General features: G+C 44.0%; 1 protein-coding gene and 1 long non-coding RNA gene across 3 annotated transcripts in view; one reads left to right on the plus strand and one right to left on the minus strand.

Annotated features, from left to right (window-relative positions):
- MAML3 (mastermind like transcriptional coactivator 3) overlaps positions 1-17,659 on the minus strand; it is a 445,962-nt gene that overhangs the window by 240,182 nt on the left and 188,121 nt on the right. The window contains exon 1 of one of the 2 annotated variants that reach the window (XM_043902459.1): positions 4,727-6,437. The exons of the other annotated variant lie outside the window; for it this stretch is intronic. The gene's annotated coding sequence lies outside the window, so the exon portion shown is untranslated. Of the gene's footprint in view, positions 1-4,726; positions 6,438-17,659 lie in introns of those variants that run through there. 2 annotated transcript variants of the gene reach the window in all.
- On the plus strand, positions 4,687-7,908 carry LOC122694139. Its single transcript, XR_006341122.1, has 3 exons — positions 4,687-4,766; positions 5,713-5,832; positions 6,423-7,908. It is a non-coding gene; the product is annotated as an uncharacterized LOC122694139 (long non-coding RNA).

A 17,659-nucleotide genomic window follows, 5' to 3' on the forward strand; every position in this document is an offset into this window, starting at 1 on the left:
CATTTGAATGCAGAGTTCCAAAGAATAGCAAGGAGAGATTAGAAAGCCTTCCTCAGTGATCAATGCAAAGAAATAGAGGAAAACAACAGAATGGGAAAGACTAGAGATCTCCTCAAGAAAATTAGAGATACCAAGGGAACATTTCATGCAAAGATGGGTTCAATAAAGGACAGAAATGGTATGGACCTAACAGAAGCAGAAGATATTAAGAAGAGGTGGCAAGAATACACAGAAGAACTGTACAAAAAAGATCTTCATGACCCAGATAATCATGATGGTGTGATCTCTCACCTAGAGCCAGACATCCTGGAATGTGAAGTCAAGTGGGCCTTAGAAAGCATCACTACGAATAAAGATAGTGGAGGTGATGGAATTCCAGTTGAGCTATTTCAAATCTGGAAAGATGATGCTGTGAAAGTGCTGCACTCAATACGCCAGCAAATTTGGAAAACTCAGCAGTGGTCACAGAACTAGAAAAGGTCAGTTTTCATTCCAATCCCAAAGAAAGGCAATACCCAAAGAATGCTCAAACTACTGCACGATTGCACTCATCTCACACGCTAGTAAAGTAATGCTCAAAATTCTCCAAGCCAGGTTTCAGCAATACGTGAACTGTGAACTTCCATATGTTCAAACTCGTTTTAGAAAAGGCAGAGGAACAAGAGATCAAATTGCCAACATCGACTGGATCATCGAAAAAGCAAGAGAGTTCCAGAAAAATATCTATTTCTGCTTTATTGACTATGCCAAAGCCTTTGACTGTGTGGATCACAATAAACTGTGGAAAATTCTGAAAGAGATGGGAATATCAGACCACCTGACTTGCCTCTTAAGAAACCTGTATGCAGGTCAGGAAGCAACAGTTAGAACTGGACATGGAACAACAGACTGGTTCCAAATAGGAAAAGGAGTACATCAAGGCTGTATATTGTCACCCTGATTATTTAACTTATAGGCAGAGTACATCATGAGAAACGCTGGGCTGGAAGAAGCACAAGCTGGAATCAAGATTGCCGGGAGAAATATCAATAACCTCAGATATCCAGATGACACCACCCTTATGGCAGAAAGTGAAGAGGAACTAAAAATCCTCTTGATGAAAGTGAAAGAGGAGAGTGAAAAAGTTGGCTTAAAGCTCAGCATTCAGAAAACTAAGATCATGGCATTTGGTCCTATCACTTCATGGGAAATAGATGGGGAAACAGTGTCAGACGTTATTTTTGTGGGCTCCAAAATCACTGCAGATGGTGACTGCAGCCATGAAATTAAATGACGCTTACTCCTTGGAAGGAAAGTTATGACCAACCTAGATAGCATATTAAAAAGCAGACATTACTTTGCCAACAAAGGTCCATCTGGTCAAGGCTATGGTTTTTCCAGTGGTCATGTATGGATGTGAGAGTTGGACTGTGAAGAAAGCTGAGCACCGAAGAATTGATGCTTTTGAACTGTGGTGTTGGAGAAAACTCTTGAGAGTCCCTTGGATTGCAAGGAGATCCAACCAGTCCATCCTAAAGGAGATCAGTCCTGGGTGTTCATTGGAAGGACTGATGCTGAAGCTGAAACTCCGGTACTTTGGCCACCTCATGCGAAGAGTTGACTCATTAAAAAGACCCTGATGCTGGGAGGGACTGGGGGCAGGAGAAGGGGATGACAGAGGATGAGAAGGCTGGATGGCATCACCGACTTGATGGACATGAGTTTGAGTAAACTCTGGGAGTTGGTGATGAAGAGGGAGGCCTGGTGTGCTGCGATTCATGGGGTCACAAAGAGTCGGACACGACTGAGTGACTGGACTGAACTGAACCTGTGTGCAGACACTAATGTATGTTAATACATTTAGTTGTCCTAAAACCCTATGAGGTAGCAACTGGTGGTATTGTCCCCCTTGTACCTGTGAGGAAACTGAGGCTCAGGCGGGTTAAACAACACAGCTTAGCTAGGAGCTGAACCTGGGCAGTTCCATCCCACCGTTAGAACTCTCCCCCTCTGGCGATGGAGCCTCTGCACCTTATCAACACACTTCTCAAAATACAGAAGTGGTGTAGAAATTAATTACTCTCAGGTTCTTATTATAGGTGGCACTAGTGGTAAAGAACCTGCCAATGCAGGAGATGTAAGAGACACGGGTTCGATCCCTGAATCGGGAAGATCCCCTGGAGGAAGCCACGGCAACCCACTCCAGTATTCTTACCTGGAGAATCCCATGGACAGAGGAGCCTGGAGGGCTACAGTCTATGGGGTCTCTTAGAGTCAAACACGACCAAAGTGACTGAGCAGGCTCTTATCACAAGACAGAAGCAGGATTAGGAACTGAACACTGCTCTTTTCAGAGATCTGCACTAGCCCAAGTGCTATTCCTCTGACATCAAGGTAAAAAGGACTATTTCCAATGAATGCCCATTAGATCAGAGATTACACCAAGCACAATCTGTCACAAGAAAACCAGAAAGCACATCACTGAGACAGCCTGGCTCATAGCATGTTTTACTCTAAAGAAATTTCTATAATTTGATGTATGGGCATCTGAATAAAATGTTCCACTTTCAGTGTAGAAATTCCCCATGTGATGTTGAATTTTATGTGTCAACTTGACTAGTGCCCAGTTCTTTGGTTAAACTGCAGTCTATATGTGGCTGTGAAGGTTATTTCTTTAGATGTGATTAACATTTAAATCAGTAGACTTTGAGTAAAGCAGATTACCCTTCTTAATGTGAGTGGGTCTCATCCAAACACTGGAAGGCCTTGAAAGCAAAGACTGAGGTTTCTGAATAAGCAATTCTGCCTTAAGACTGCAACATAGCAACTCTGCCTGGGTTTCTAGCCTGCAGATTGAGGACCCAAGACTGTAGCATCAACCCTTACCTGAATCTCCAGGCTGCCAGCCTGCTCTACAGATTGTGGACTTGCCAGTCCCCATAATCACGTGAGCCAATTTCTTAAAATAAATCTCTCTCTCAACATATATATACACACTCATATATACATATTATATATATCACATGAGCCAATTTCTTAAAATAAATCTCTCTCTCAACATATATATACACACTCATATATACATATTATATATATCACATATATCCTATTTATCTCCATATATATCCTATATGTCTACAATGTGTGTATGCATATACATATATAGGGATGCATATTTTACATATATGTGTATATAAAATGCACATCCCCATATATGTGTACACACACACACATATTGTAGATATATATATAGGATGTCTAAGAGATATATATGATATGTATAATATGTATATATATGTCTGTGTCATATATAAGAGAAATATATATATCCTATTAACATATATATACACACACATATATACACACTCACATCTACTGGCATATATATCCTGTTGGATATATAGATACCTGTATTATATATCCTCATATACATACCATGGACTTCCCAGGTGGCTCAGTGGTAGAGAATCCACCCGCCAATGAAGGAGACACAGGAGATGCCCAGTTCAATCCCTGGGTGGGGAAGATCCCCTGGAGGAGGAAATAGCCCGCTCCAGTATTTGTACCTGGAAATCCCATGGACAGAGGAGCCTGGCCTGCTACAGTGCATGGGGGCAGCAAAGGAGTCAGAGACGACTTAGCCACCAAAACAAACAACATACATAGCTTAGACATATATATATATATATATATGTCCTCCTGGTTCTTTTTCTCTGGAGCATTGACTCATCCACCCCAGAACCCAGCCTCCATCACTTTTACATAGAAGGCTCTCAACATAGAGTCATGAGGTGTTCTGGGTAAAGCCTCCTTCCTGGTTCCCCATTCTCCTTCTAAGAAGAGACGATGGAGCTGGCGGTTTTAAGCACAAGCACAGACTCACACACTTTCTGGAGCTGGGTAACACACTCTTCCTGGTCTGACCACGAAGAGTCTAATCCACAAGCCTCTGAGAAAGGTTGTGGTCTGACAGGCTACAGGGACACACACCCTGGTCTGTGGAAGGCCCCGCAGGGCCCCAGAGACCCGCTGCCTTCCGGGCTCAGAGGCCAGCCAAGCCCGGCCCTGTGGGAAGGACACCGCCCACCATCGCCGCGCTGGGTGCCCCTCCGGGCCGGCCCCAGAGACCTGAGGGGGCTGCTTGGTTTACAGTGGTGTTCTGTCACCATTTCCTCCCCAGATCATGGCGAACGCCCTCGTGATACTCATGGCTCCCAATTTCCATCATGTGCACGTGGGGTGGGTTGTTATCTCCGTGTTGCTACCTGGCAACCCTCCCATTCCAGCCGTCCGAATTCCTCTCCTATGGCAGCTCCCAAAGAAAGGACCCGAAGAAAACCAATATCTACTTCCTTAAGAAGAGACCTCCAAAGGCCGATGTCCTTCCTCCCCCGGCTTCTGTCTTTCCCCCCTATCCCACCCAAACCACTGAGCCCTGGACTCGGTAAAGGGCCGGAGCTGGGAGCTGGTCCCACCGAGAACATCCGGAGTTGCCCAGAGCTGTTTTCCTTGTGGCTTCTTCGGGAGCAGGCACGCTGCCTTCAGTGTTTACAGTCAGCAATTTCAAATGTGCTGACACAGAGAACAGCGACCACAGAGTCCGCACAGACCAGCAAGGAAGAGAAACCCCAGGCGGAAGGGCTCGGCGCGACGTGAGGCGTCGCTCCTCCCCAGGGTGGCCGAGGTCCGCCCCGGAGGCCCCCGGCTCATAGATGCCGGATGCGCAGTGGGGAGAGAAGGCGCTCACCTCATTCTGCTTTTTTCTTCCATCAAGGCTTCATCCCAAGGTTTCTATTCTGGGGGCTGACGCAGGCAGAGCCCTGCAGGAGGGCGCCATCACATCCCATGGACAGGACGGGGGACGGGGGTCAGGCGGTGAGGTTCCCAGCCGCTTCAGGACTTCTCCCTCTCTAGCACCTAACTTACAAAAGTTCTTTATATTGTTGATGTGTTTTTGTTCATTTTTTTCCCCCCTCTAGTGGCAAAGAAAGTTTTGTAAGCAAAAAGGGTGTCGGAAAATTCCTGTGTAACAAGTCTAGCGTGAGAGGAGGGGGTGGGGAGGGGCCGCTAAATTAAAGCTTGGGAAGAAAAATCAGAATATTGCTAGAATGTTTTACAGCTACATTGGGAATTACGGAATCGCTCTGTTCTTGGCTCTATCTGGGTGAGATAAGACAAAAACCATTTAGTTTGAGGAGGTCCAATAGAGTGTTCGGGTAGGCAGTGGATTTCCATGTTCACAGACAGATGCCATGGGGCATTTCTGGGACCCCGGCTTGCCTACTAGCAGGGGCAAAAGTTGAACTTGACCTTTGGCCTCCTGGCTGAAGCAGTGGTTCCCAAGCTCTCACAGGTCACACCTGCAGTATAAAAATCTCTTAGCAGCCTCCCTACTGAACTCCCACAGGCTGAGGGTCAAAAACCCCACTCACTGTAATTACAAGAAAACCATGTACATCTGGGGCTGAGGAGCATAGCCAGAAAGAATGGCCAGCTGTCCACCAAAGGTGTGTGCGCCCCTTCGCCAGTCTGAATCAGATACTGATGATTGGTTGCCCGTAAAGAACTACATTTCCCAGCTCTCCTTACAGCTAGATGGGGATATTTTACTTAGTTCTTGCCAAAAGATTGTGGGCAGAAATGATGTCGCCATTTCTGGGGATAACCCATAAAAATCTTCTGCAAGATTCTCCATCTTCTAGGCTCTTCTAGGCTCTCTCTTTTCCCCACCAGCTGGAAGCAGCAGGTTCTAAATCCCGTGGACAAACTTCAAGATGGAGGGATCTGGTTGCTTGTCCACTGAATTCCCACACTGGACTATTGCACAAGAGAGAAATGAACTTTTTGTTATTGGTAAGCCACTGGAGATTTAGTGTTCTCTATCACAAAAGCAATGCCACAACATCAATGTGATACCAGAAGAAAAGTATCAGTTTAATTAGACACAATGACATAGATGTTAAACATGGATACCATTTGGGTTAAAAAATAAGTATTCGCTCACACACACTTCTATATGCTTGGGTTGTCACTAGAAGGAAACATAAGAAAATGGTAATGATGGTTGCTTTTAGGAAAAGGAACTGGGAAACGGGAAAAGGGGGTATGGAAAAGAGATTTATCGTCTACCATATACTGTTTTTAACCTTTTGAATTCTGTACTTTGTGTATTTATTACCCAGTCAAAAGTTACATTTAAAGAACACAAATTCTGAAAGAATTCTATTTTCCAACCACCCAGAGAACGCTTACAGACACGGCTATTCGCCCCTAGGGCCTTTTTTGAAAAGCAGTGGTACAAAGTGTTGACATTTAAAAATACATAAAACTGTACTTTTCTTGAAAACTCCAGGGATGGGCAGAAGTAGCTGCTATTCCCACAGTTTGCCTGAATTCTGGGGGTTAACTTTCTCATCCTCTCAGAGACTTTCCTTTCCTTGCAGTGGTGACAGGAGGCTGAAATGAGAGAAGAGTTGTCCGTTCTGCTGGATCGGGTTACTGCTAACTGTGCATCACACAAGTCATTCGTAGTGCTTGGTAAAAAGAAGGATTCCTGGGCCTCTTTCCTGAAAATTCTGTCAGTAGTTCTAAGGAGCAACCTGGGATCCATGTTGTTAACACATGTCATGGACTCCCGTGCCTGGCCACACCTGGGAGACCCCACCCTCATCTGTCCAGATGTCCTACCTGCGATCTTGGATAAGTTGCTTCACTTTCACATTTTATCTCCCTGGAATACAGAGGATAAAATTTATGATCTATGAAACAAATGTCTGCTGAGATGAAGGTGATGCCCATGAAAACAGCCAAACTCCTTACATCATGAGATTTACATACAAGCCCCAATGATGATGATAATTAATTACTGTTAGTATCTGTGCTCTGGATTGCTATTTTATGTTTTAAAATTCACTTTATCAAAAAACAAACCCACTTCATTTTAAAAGGGGAGGGTGGGGGTAAAAAACAAGTTCTATGTTTCCATGGAAAGCTTTTCTAAGAATTTCTGCTGCGCTGATGGGTGTTTAGCAGGGAGCTCACACTGAGCTGACCGTCCACCCATGACAAGTACGGCTGCTTCCAGAATGTAGAGAGCAGGGCAGGAGCCACAGGGAAGCTCCACAGGTGAGTCCAGTAGCTAGAGGTGAGGGCAATTTAACACAAGGATATTCAGGCAGCAACTGGTTCTGTGGCAGATTACCATATGGAACGGGGACGGATGTAAGAGATTCACTTTGCATGAGAACTATCTTCTGCAGTCCAGCTGGCTCTGCACCACTTTATTTTCTGTTCAGCTCACAGGTCCCATCCTTCTCTCTGAATATTCTAAAATCTTTCACACCAAAATGCCAACTACAGCCAAGCCCTCTATGTAACTCAAAAGTCAAACTGCTTCTTGTCCCTGATTGCAATTTTCTTCTATATCCATTATCCAAACACAGAGAGCATTTCCCTCTATATCCATAATCAAACAAAGAGGGCAAACCACGTAGAGGCTTATTTCCTGGGAAATAATCCGAGTAGTTAAGAAAACTTGTTTGAATGACATCACGAGTTTTCTAAAATATCTTAGAAGTAAATCTTGATATTTTCTAAGGAATAATTTGAAGAATTCTTTTAATCTGAAAGTTTCTCTATGAAATAGAGGGGAGTGGAGGGAGATCAATACATTTAGATCACAAGTTTTCTGCTTACTTTCTGGAGAACATTCTAATTTTTAAAATATCAGGTCCCAAAAGGGAAAGCATATTCACCAAAAAGAGAGATGAAAATGTAAAGGGATGGATGTTAATTAGATGGGTGGAATCCTTTCACTATGTATGTGCTGTGCTTAGCTCAGTTGTGTCTGACTCTTTGCGACCAAATGGACTATAGCCCACCAGGTTCCTCTGTCCACGGGGATTCTCCAGGCAAGAATACTGGAGTGGGTTGCCATGCCCTCCTCCCGGGGATCTTCCCAATCCAGGGATCAAACTGGGGTTTCCCACATTGCAGGCAGATTCTTTACCAGCTGAGCTACCAGAGAAACCCTTCACAATGTGTGCGTGTATATATATATATATATATCATATCACCATGATGTACACTTTAAATACCTTATAATTTTATTTGTTAATTGTACCTCAATAAAGCTAAAATTTAAAACAAAGAGAAACGTTAGCATAACCTGTTGTGACTACAAATTATTTCATTTTTCTTTTTAGCAAGTGCCTCATGCATCAGATGCTGTTTAAATTTGCTTTATCTCTTCCCATCCTTCTCAAAGAAATGAAATGCCCAGGTTACAGTATTTAGCTTTCCAGGCTCTTCTGGAGAATTCTGTTAATTCTCCAGACAAGAATACTGGAGTGGGTTGCCATTTCCTTCTCCAGGAGATCTTCCTGACCCAGGGATCAAACCGGGGTCTCCTGCATTGCAGGCATATTCTTTACCATCTGAGACACCAGGGAAGATGCATTTATTAGAAAGCATCATTAACTCAAAATGGGGCCCCTGCACTGCACAGTGTCTTTAAATGGACCACCTAAAAGCCTGAAGTGGAGATTTCTGGGGCTCTGCTGCTTTCTGAGTGTATGGGAGGATTTCCCAGGCTCCCATGTAGTTAATTTGAGACCATGCAGCTAATCCGACCAATGAGCTACAAGCAGAGGAAAGCTGCTATGAATTCTGCACCTTTTCTTCCCCGGCTGCAGCAAACCTTGAGGTCACATATGGAGATGGCAGTGTCGGAAGCTGGTGGAGCCTCTGTCAGCCTGGATCCCTGAGTGACCAGGGGGAGCAGAGCCTCCACACGCACACCCGCTCCCACAAACCTCAAGTTGGAAGTGTGGCAGGAACAATATTTGTTGTGTTAGGTCAGTGGGGCCAAGGGGTGAGAGAGGGCAGTTACAACTGGATACTGCAAGGTAATCTTGCCTTTTCTGATTCATCAAAGCTACTGGCTTAAAATCTCTGGGTTCTAATCAGGACACTAGACTTCACATTGATGTCATTAGGAGACAAGTCACCTAATGCTTTGGAGCTTCCGGCTTTTTGTTTGTTTGCTTTTTTTTTTTTTTAACTGTAAAATGGGGATAACATATTCTGGCCTGTTTACCAGTCAGGGATTTTTGAGGATCAGACGAGTTTTTTCTGAAAGCGTTCTGAAATCTGTAAATCGCAAGCCGAGATATAAAGTGCCAGCCTTGCTGCTGTGGGTCTGTCTGGACAACTTAAGAGGCTAAATCAGACTGCTTATTTGAGGGGTCAGCTATTTGAATTTGCAGCTTCGTCATCCTTAAAGAGCCAAGCAATACACTCCACCGACAGATCTAGATCATGAAAAGTCAGATTCTAATACCACTTGGAGAATAATTCGTTATCTTAAAAATGTCAGGGCTAGCTGAATGGTTTCAGAAGCCTCACTTCCAGCAAGCAAACTCAACTAGTTGCCTCTGGCATAAAAAGAAAGGAAAAATAGAGGCCCCAAGTGAAAGGCTTGGCACAAAGCCCTTGATTCCTCGCGCAGCCTGTCAGAGGGGAGGAGCGGGGGAGGACACAGGGGCGGAACACAGAGCTTGGGCATTCCACACTCCACCCCTGCACAGAGACAGAGAGCGCCTGCACACCCAGGCGGGGTAGCACAAATCTGCTCCTGTGTTCCTCTCACAAAGAAGACAGATTTCTCCCCAGAGGAGAGGGGAAACGGAGAGATGGCCTCCGCACAGAGAAGATCTAGACGTAGGGCCCGCGTCTGTGCGCCCCGCCGTCCCTGACAAAGGGCGGAGGCACCCTGCTTTTAACACAGGAGAAGGGCTTCCTGACCCTGACTGTGGATGACACCGATCCAAAGAGGGAGTCGCAGAGGGCTGTTTTCACCCAGCTGCTCGGACTGTCAGATAGTAACAGCTGCCTTTTGTGAGCACTCAGTAAATGCCAAGCGCTGACATTTGAGATACCCAGAAACTCAGGCACAGCAAGGCTAAGTCACTTGTCTGAGGTCACAGAACAGGGATACAGCAGAACTGGGGAGTTAAACCCCGACAGTCTACCTCCAGATGCTGTAGTCTTAACCACTGCATTGACCACGGTGGGACGGCAAAAAGGAAGGAAAACGGGCAATCCTGTTGCCTCCTACATGCCTTGCAATGGACTCCAGACACTTTAACTCACTTCATTGTCATATTTCTTTATTTTTTTATATATTGCAGAAAGGGTTCAAAGTTAGGCGTCCTTAACTTTTAAAAATACATATTTATTTTTAATTGAAGGACAATTGCTTTACAGTATTATGTTGCTTGGGCTTTCCTGGTAGTAAAGACTCTGCTTACATTAGCAGAGACCTAGGTTCCATCCCTGAGGCGGGAAGATCCCCTGGAGAAGGGCATGGCAACCCACTCCAGTATTCTTGCGTGGAGAATCCCATGGACAGAAGAGCCTGGAGGGCTACGATCCATAGGGTCCCAAAGAGCTGGACACGACTGAGCAACTAACACTTTCATTTTTCCTTGTGCTGGTTTCTGCCACACATTGTCTTATCTTTTCTAACAATTGGTATTCTCACCTCATTTCCAAGTAGAGAAACAGAGGCTCAGAGAGGTCAATTAACTCACCTGAAGTCACAGAGCCAAAAAGTGAAAAGTTAGGCACCAACCTGATTCTGTTAGATTAAAGTAGGACGGTTTATGGCTGAAAAATATGCCAGAGTTTAGGGAAGAAACCAAATACAATAGTAAGACAGACAAAAGAAAGACTATGGAAGGTAGGTAGAAGCTGGCACTTCTGGGTCCCGAGAAATAGAACAGATCTAAATATAGGATAACACCTATTGATAGAGTTCCCGTTATCACAGAGGCTTTTTGTCCTCAGAGTAAGAAAGACGGTCAGTTGACCGGACCAAAGAAAGACAGTCCTGCAGATCAAGCAAACCTTTTCTTAATTCAGCAAATGGAGAGTTTCCATGAAAATAGCCAGTATCTTTTTTTGGCTGTCTTTACGTCGTCTCATACTAAATTGTTATGATCATATACTTCCACATCCCCTAAACTGACGAATCACTGAGTAATTGTTAGCTGTTTTGTTGTTGTTATTTTGCATCATTTGCTAACCCACAGAGAAAATGTTCTTCCAACCTCAAGCAAGAGAGGCGCAGTGTAATTACGACACAGGAGCAAAAGAAGCTCATTAACATGCCCATGACTGACATGGAAGATCATTAATTAGGCATTCTGAGCATAAGTATATATGTATAAATTAGCATCTATTCACCATTTAAACTGTAAGAGATTTTTTTCATATCTGAATATTAACTACGTACTAAGTTTTCCTGAGCAAATTCCACAAACAATACCCAACCCTGACCACAAAAATAAAGTGAAGAGAAAAGCTTCTGTGAGAAGAACTAGACACAGTGGAAGGAGTCACATGATGTTACAACCTTTCATCTGTCTTCATTTGTGTCTTTCCCCTCGTGTGTATTTCTGACGACTCCACCTGTTGGGAGATGTGTGTGTGGACCCTTTTCTGTCAACAAAGCTTAGATATGTCACTAGCAGCGTGATTCTAGAGATGCTTTACCTACGTCTGTATTCTGTCATTGTTCATCCCTTTATTCTTTCACTATAGGTTTACTGGGTGTGATTTCTGTACTGAAGACAACATGGAGAATATGTACATGCACCTGGCAGCGTTTCTACTCTCAGTGACTTTACCATCTAGCATGAAAGACGAGACATAAAATATACACAGAGGGACTCCCCTGGTGGTCCAGTGGTTGGCAGCCTGCCTTCCAATGCAGGGCACGTGGGTTCGATCCCTGGTCAAGGAACGAGGATCCCGCATGCCACTCTAGAGCCTGCACACCACAAGTAGAGAAGTCCACGCATTGCAACTGAGACCTGACCCACCCGAATAAACAAATATTAAAAAAATTAAGTGTACCCATAAAAGTAACATGTTAAGGTAGAGAATTACACTGCCAGAGAGCATCAATCTGACTCAAAAGAAGAGCAGACTTCTTCAGGCAGGGGGAGGACTGGTGAATGCTTCATGGAGGAAGTGGCATGTAAGCAGGACACACGGAAGGCGTAGAAGAAGCGGATCTCACAGAGTTTGGGCCATGTCAAGAGAGTCATGTGCTGGCGAAACTAGAGGTGAATCAGTGTCTGTCCTCACACTCAGGTCTTACACTGTGCTAGTTCTGTAGCCGATTGGGCCACTCCTCCATTTTTCCAATGTGATTAAAGTACCTATGCCTTTGGGGCCCTGGAAAACCTCCAGTATCAGGAGCACGATAGCAGTAACACTCTGTTGTCCTTCACACAGATGACAATGATACTAATTACTTCGTAGCGCTGTGCTTGCATTGTTTTTCTTGCAGTAGTGTTGGATTCACGCCAGCATCTCCATCGTCCTCTATGGATTTCTCTTGGGACCAGCAGCACACTTTTGTAAGATGGCTATCCTGCACGGGAGCTGGAATTCACAGTTCTTAGACCATGTTCTCCCCCAGGATGGAGCTAACAAGTCTCTGTGAGGACTGAAAGGAAGAGCCTGGCCTTTGGGGCACCAGACAATTACCGTCTGAGTACAGCGACTGCACATGTATTTCACTGGTGGTCTTTTTCAGCAGAACGAGAGAATTTTAACAAAATCACCCGTATGAAGAAAGGCAGTCAATTGGCTAACTTGTGAATAAGGTGAAATCTCAAAGCCTCCAGTTTTTGACATCTACCTGTAGAAACCAGGTAGCCCATAGATTGATGCCCAGAGCATGGGCCCTTCATAGCTTTCTCAAGGCTGCATCCATGGTGATTCAGTTTGTGGGGCTGCCTTCAGGCTGAAATCCTTATTCTGAGGCCTCTATAGCAAAATAGGATTCAAGATATCTCCTTGGGAGGGAGTTTCAAGAGGGAGGGGAAATATGTGTACTTATGGCTGATTCATGTTGATGTGTGGCAGAAACCAACACAACATTGCAGAACAGTCATCCTCCAATTAAATTACGATTTTTTTTTTTAAAAAAAACATTAAAGAAAAGACATCTCCTTCATATTGGGTACCATTCCATGGCAGAAAGGAAGGCAACCCTCAAGATCAGAGCTCAGGTGTGCTCACGGAATCAGAAAACTAAGTGGCCAGCAGTAGTTTTCATGACTGTCTGAGTCTCTTGGGCCTCAGCCACTGGCAGGTATTGAAGTTTCTGAGGCAATCTGGGTCCTGAAGGAAATGAACAAGTTACTTGTATTGGACTAATCTGGAAAAACATTGGCTGTTATTGGAGAAAAACGAGGATAATGACTGCTGACTTCTTCCATGCTCCTTGGTAAACAGAAATCTATCTTCTATTTGTAGGGCAGATTCATGTAGAGGAAGTATAAATATTCCATTTTTGTAATGGAAGAACTTCTTAAGGCCATTAGTACCTATGATTAAAATGCTAAGAAAATTCCTGACTCTCATATCATTGCAATGGATAATAATTACTGAATTGAAGCATCATTCACTAAGATTGTGTTATAAATCTCAACCTACTCCTGGCAGGTATGTGCTCAGTTGTGACTGACTCTTTGCGGGCCCCATGGACTATAGCCCACCAGGCTCCTTTGTCCATGGGATTTCCCAGGCAAGAATACTGGAGTGGGTTGCCATTTCTTACTCCAGGGGATCTTCCCGACCCAGAGATTGAACCCATGTCTCTTATGTCTCCTGCACTGGCAGGTGAGTTCTTTACCACTAGTGCCACCTGGGAAGCCCCTGGCAGGTAATGGACACATACAAAATGGAAAGAGAGCATGATTTATCTGGAGAAATTCAGAGGAAAGGAGAGCTCACAGTGGTCCGAGGTCACTCCAAGAGGCCCACATAGGGGAAGGAAGATAAGGAATTGAGTTCCACAGAAATTGAGAGCTACATGATCTTCATGGGCAAAGTCACAGCTCAAACCTTGGAAGTACATGTGCAAAGAATCTGGGTCAGATAATCTCTGTAAAAATTTTCTCAAATTTCCTCCTGCCAAAGAAGGAATACAATCATGTTGTTCTGTGGGCATCTGCTGAAATTTGTCTATTTTAAGAGATGACCGGCGGTAGCCAATGGGTATATTAACCCCTCTTCCACCATGATCTCCTAGAACTGGATAAAGCTCTTCCGAAGGTGGTCTTCTGACAAAGACTGAATCCTGGCTTTTGATGCTGAAATTCCTCTGCTGTATCAAGGGTAATTTGTTAAACCTTCACTGAAAGAGATGCTCTGAGCCCAACCTACGGAGACATGTTCCAATTTAGGCTGTGGAATGAAAATTACAGGGCAGTCACAGAGGCAAGTTTAAAATTAGGACAGACTTCACTTTGGGCCTCTTTGGCCTCAAAGAGTTAGTAGATGAGGCAAAGGAAAATGAAAAAAAAAAAAAAAGGTAACAGTAGGAACTTGAAAAGCCAAACCCTCAGACTTCTGCCCCTTCCTACGGCCCTCCCTCCCAACACGCTAGGCTCTTTGCACATGGGAACATGAACCACGAGAAGCCTTCTTAGGCCCTTAGCAGCTTCACACAGGAGCCACAGCCTTGCAGGGCCTGTGAGGAAATGCCGGAGGCAAAGAGATCAGAAGATCCTAGCTGAAAAAGAAGGAAGAGGAGAAGAAATGGGGGAGATTCCTCCCCAGCCCAAATCCTTTTATTCAAGTCCTGTGGCTCAGTCTACTAGCTCCCCAGGAGTCAGCCAGCAGACAGGTCTGTTGTAGGCATGGAACCTTCTTAGAGGGCAGTTGTCACTAACCCCAGCCCAGAACTGAGGTTGCAGGCTGACAGACAGAGACCGTCACCTCTCCACTGACCCATCCCCTAACAACCACCCTCCTGAAAAAGAATGTCTCTGGGAAACTGACTGGCCTTGCTTGTTGCCTCTGCAATTTCATCTCTGTTTCTAGAAGTTAAGAAAATACTATCTAGGGACTTCCCTGGTGGTCCAGTGGCTAAGACTGCACTTCTAGTGTGTGTGTGTGTGTGTGTGTGTGTGTGTGTGTGGTCCAGTGGCTAAGACTGCACTTCTAGTGTGTGTGTGTGTGTGTGTGTGTGTGTGTATGAATGCGCGCTCGCGTCCGTGTGTCTTGAGGCAGCGGTGGCGGGGGGGGGGGGGGTCTGGGTTCCATCCCTGGTTGGAGAGCTAGATCCCGCATGCCACAACTAAAGATCCCACACGTGGCAATGAAGATCAAAGATCCTGCATGCTGCAGTGAAGACCCAGCACAGCTAAATAAATAAAATAGATGAAAAAAAAAAAGAAAACACTACCCACCTTTACCTTTTTCTGAGACCATTTTTGGCTGGCTGCTTTTTGGTAAAGAGTTTGAATTCCTCCGAGGAATTCAATTACTAAATAGGAGAGGAATTATTCTTACTATTATACAAAAAGATTTTTTTTCACTTGAACATCTTATTTTCAGAAAGCTCAAGGGTGCACATATTTAGCCACTAACAGACAATCCTCCACTGGATTATCCTGAAGCAGGTACTAAGTATCTGACCAGGGTAGGGAGGAACCCATCAGATGTGATTGACTCTGCAAGTTCTCCAGATGGACCCAGCCTGGGACTCCCTTTTTCAAAATCATGTGTTAGATTCCCTTCCTGGTCTGGCTTCCTGGAAGTAGACTATCTTACAGGAGTCTTAATGTCTGGTTCTACATTCCTAAGAACCAGAAAGTAGAAGTCAATAAAATGTAGAAGAATGGTTACTTTCATGTATGACTCTTACTGATGGTCTGAAGTGTAGTAACCAAGTCTGTTAAAAGAGTTGCCCACTTTTGCTATGTCTTGTTAGAAAAAAGTTCTCAATAAATGGGAAGTAGAATGAGTCTCCAAAGTGAAAGTGTTAGTCCCTCAGTCATGTCTGACTCTTTGCGACCTCACGGACTGTAGCTCCTCTGTCCATGCGGTTTCCTAGGCAAGAATACTGAAGCAGGTAGTCATTTCCTTCTCCAGGAGATCTTCCCAACCCAGGGATGGAACCTGGCTCTCCTGCATTGCAGGAAGATTCTTTACAGACTGAGCCACCAGGGAAGCCCTAATGAAGTGTAAATACACTCCTGATCGAATTCATCCTGCAAACTAAGAAGTCAGATGTGGTGGAGAGTTATTGCTCATCTCAGGCAGCCCTGTGAAACCTACAACTTTCTTAATCCAGAGAGTGTTAATAACAGATCATCAGAACATAGGGCCTCTCCCAACAGCTGTTGCCTTTCAGGCTACAAAGCTTACTTTGTCAGAGCAATTTCTGCTTGAGTTAGAGCACAACTAGTTATACAACTTGATCTCATTGAAATATTTGGTGCCTGCTGATATGTTCAAACAAATTCACCAGATCTTGATTATGTTCTGGCAATTAAAGCTATTAAGTCAGTAGATAGACAGCAGGTTATTTCATTGCTGGTTGAAAAAGCCAGCTTTCTTTTCTCCCCTTTTTATGTGACAGCACTGTAATTAGCCTTAATCAAATACTATTTGTGTTAGGTGCTATAACTTTGCTTCCTCAGCCAGGAAACTCTGCCAATCAAGGAGAAGCAGAAATACAACTCTGGTCAAAGATCCAGAGAGATGGATGGGCATGATGTAACTGGGAACTCTGCGCCATCTTTGTAACTTTTCTGTAAACCTGAAACTGTTCCAAAATAAAGACTTTAATTTTAAAAATCAAGAAAGAGGGACAAAGAAGGAATGAGAAAGAGAAGTGCTACTTAATGTAAGACTGCCATCTTACCAGGTTAGCAGGTAAAATCAAGCTTTAGAAATAGTCAAACAGTCTAAAAAATATGGTTCCCTCTAGAAATTCTGGGTTATTCTCTCTCTATGCTGGGGTACAGCCGTATTCTTTTTTTTTTTTTTTTTTTACCTCTGCGAGTAAGTTTGTGATGGGAGACTAGAATCAGGTGAATGGAAAGACAATGCCATGAATAAAATTCATCCTTCCACCATTTAGCCAAAATTCTAGTTTGTTTCTCTGTGTGTCTTAAATCCACCATGACTTTCAAAAAGTGTTCAAAGAGCTCTTCAGATAGCGAACAGGGGAAGCAGTGTTTCCTAAACTTTAATGTTCACACAAATCGCCTGGGGATCTTGTGAATCACATTCTGACTCAGTAGGTCTAGAATGGTCCCCAAGATTCTGTATTTGTAGCAAGCTACTGGTTGGTGCCAAAATTGCTGATCTACAGATCATACTCTGAGTAGCAAGGGTATAAGGACTAGTGATTGGGAGAGTGATTGCACTTGGCCAAAAGCAGAACCACAATATCTTGACTACATGATGGACAACAAGAAGTCTGCAAGAAGCAGCTGCCAACAAAACAGATATACATTTTCTATTTTCCTTGGCCAATAATCCCTTGTGTAAAAAATCTGAAATACATTAGTAGAATGGCATTATACCAGGAGTCAGATTGTCCATTAGCTCAAAGAATCCCAATAATAGAAGTAACTATTCTCCTTCAAAGTGCCTCAGCCATGATAGGGAGGCATCAGGGAAAATGGGTGAGTGGTAGTCAGTGTGTGTGTGTGCAGTGATCTAATTTTTATTATTTTGACTGTATGTCTCCTCATATTTCAAATTCTATATTTATAAAATATTAGCTATTAGAACTAGTAATATTTTGAGGTTAAGGAAAAAAATGTCATGTAACTATTAGAGCCTCCCAAGAGGCACCATCTAG

This window comes from Cervus elaphus, chromosome 5 (genome assembly GCF_910594005.1).
Source record: "Cervus elaphus chromosome 5, mCerEla1.1, whole genome shotgun sequence".
NCBI lineage: Eukaryota > Metazoa > Chordata > Mammalia > Artiodactyla > Cervidae > Cervus > Cervus elaphus.